Source organism: Babylonia areolata, unplaced genomic scaffold, assembly GCF_041734735.1.
Source record: "Babylonia areolata isolate BAREFJ2019XMU unplaced genomic scaffold, ASM4173473v1 tig00007966, whole genome shotgun sequence".
In the NCBI taxonomy this organism is placed as follows: Eukaryota; Metazoa; Mollusca; class Gastropoda; order Neogastropoda; family Buccinidae; genus Babylonia; species Babylonia areolata.
In genome coordinates, this window is record NW_027468500.1 from 5,001 (window position 1) to 7,500 (window position 2,500).

A 2,500-nucleotide genomic window follows, 5' to 3' on the forward strand; every position below is an offset into this window, starting at 1 on the left:
CTCTCAACTTTGGCATGCTCGGAGAGAAAAAAAGGCAGGTAAAGGTTGTGGATAAAAAAGTAAAAAATTGCCAAAATACTTTCTGGGCCCTCAAAAAAAGGCCTACTCCTCAACGCCTGCTCCCGTCCATGCCGAACCGCGTTTTCTATCAACTTTGGCATGCTCGGAGAGAGAAAAAAGGAAAAAAAGAAAAAAAAGGTCCAGTAAAGGTTGTGGATAAAAGTAACCGGCTTTGGAGAATTGCCTGAATCCTTCCGGCGCTGTGAAAAAAAAAGACCAAAAAAAAGACCTGGTCGTCAACGCCTGCTCCTGTCCATGCCAAACGGCGTTTTCCTCTCAACTTTGGCATGCTCGCTGAGGAAAAGGCAGGTAAAGGTTGTGGATAAAAAGTAAACGCGCTGTGGAGAATTGCCCAAATCGTTCAGGCGCCGTGAAAAAAAGAAAGACGTAGTCGTCAACGTCTGGTCCCGTCAATGGCGAAGGGCGTTTTCTCTCAACTTTGGCATGCTCGCTGAGGAAAAGGCAGGTAAAGGTTGTGGATAAAAGTCCGAAGAACCTCGCTACAATTGCCAAAATCTTTCCGCTGCCATTCAAAAATGGACTACTCCTCCACACCTCCTCCCGTCCATGCCAAACGGCGTTTTCTCTCAACTTTGGCATGCTCGGAGAGAAAAAAAGGCAGGTAAAGGTTGTGGATAAAAAAGTAAAAAATTGCCAAAATACTTTCTGGGCCCTCAAAAAAAGGCCTACTCCTCAACGCCTGCTCCCGTCCATGCCGAACCGCGTTTTCTATCAACTTTGGCATGCTCGGAGAGAGAAAAAAGGAAAAAAAGAAAAAAAAGGTCCAGTAAAGGTTGTGGATAAAAGTAACCGGCTTTGGAGAATTGCCTGAATCCTTCCGGCGCTGTGAAAAAAAAAGACCAAAAAAAAGACCTGGTCGTCAACGCCTGCTCCTGTCCATGCCAAACGGCGTTTTCCTCTCAACTTTGGCATGCTCGCTGAGGAAAAGGCAGGTAAAGGTTGTGGATAAAAAGTAAACGCGCTGTGGAGAATTGCCCAAATCGTTCAGGCGCCGTGAAAAAAAGAAAGACGTAGTCGTCAACGTCTGGTCCCGTCAATGGCGAAGGGCGTTTTCTCTCAACTTTGGCATGCTCGCTGAGGAAAAGGCAGGTAAAGGTTGTGGATAAAAGTCCGAAGAACCTCGCTACAATTGCCAAAATCTTTCCGCTGCCATTCAAAAATGGACTACTCCTCCACACCTCCTCCCGTCCATGCCAAACGGCGTTTTCTCTCAACTTTGGCATGCTCGGAGAGAAAAAAAGGCAGGTAAAGGTTGTGGATAAAAAAGTAAAAAATTGCCAAAATACTTTCTGGGCCCTCAAAAAAAGGCCTACTCCTCAACGCCTGCTCCCGTCCATGCCGAACCGCGTTTTCTATCAACTTTGGCATGCTCGGAGAGAGAAAAAAGGAAAAAAAGAAAAAAAAGGTCCAGTAAAGGTTGTGGATAAAAGTAACCGGCTTTGGAGAATTGCCTGAATCCTTCCGGCGCTGTGAAAAAAAAAGACCAAAAAAAAGACCTGGTCGTCAACGCCTGCTCCTGTCCATGCCAAACGGCGTTTTCCTCTCAACTTTGGCATGCTCGCTGAGGAAAAGGCAGGTAAAGGTTGTGGATAAAAAGTAAACGCGCTGTGGAGAATTGCCCAAATCGTTCAGGCGCCGTGAAAAAAAGAAAGACGTAGTCGTCAACGTCTGGTCCCGTCAATGGCGAAGGGCGTTTTCTCTCAACTTTGGCATGCTCGCTGAGGAAAAGGCAGGTAAAGGTTGTGGATAAAAGTCCGAAGAACCTCGCTACAATTGCCAAAATCTTTCCGCTGCCATTCAAAAATGGACTACTCCTCCACACCTCCTCCCGTCCATGCCAAACGGCGTTTTCTCTCAACTTTGGCATGCTCGGAGAGAAAAAAAGGCAGGTAAAGGTTGTGGATAAAACTCCAAAACCTCGCTACAATTGCCAAAATACTTTCTGGGCCCTCAAAAAAAGGCCTACTCCTCAACGCCTGGTCCCCAGGCACGTGCTGGGGGGCCTCAACTCAGGCTCTGCCCAATGTGGATCAAGGTCCACCTTCGCAGCGCCTTATGCGACACCCTGGTTGTGGGGGACGCGGCGTGGCGTGGCGGATCGCTCCGGTCGGCGCACAGCCGGCAACGGTCGACCCGTCCGCCTGGCTTTACTGCCCCCGCGCTTCTGTCTTTTGCACTGGCAAGCTAGCGACCGCTCGGCGTGCGAGGCCCGAGTCGGGGGACGGGAGTCTCGGGAGCCCACCAGCTCCCCGCAGGCTACCCGCCCGGCTGCCGAGCTTCCCGCCTGCGCGTCCAAGTGTGAACGCGCACGGCCGCCTCGCCGGGCTTCCTTTGCCGGGGCTCGGCTTGTCGGCCGGCGTCTCACGGTCCGTAGAAGGTTCGGTGCGTTCGCTGACGACGGGTCGAGAGAAGCGTTTTC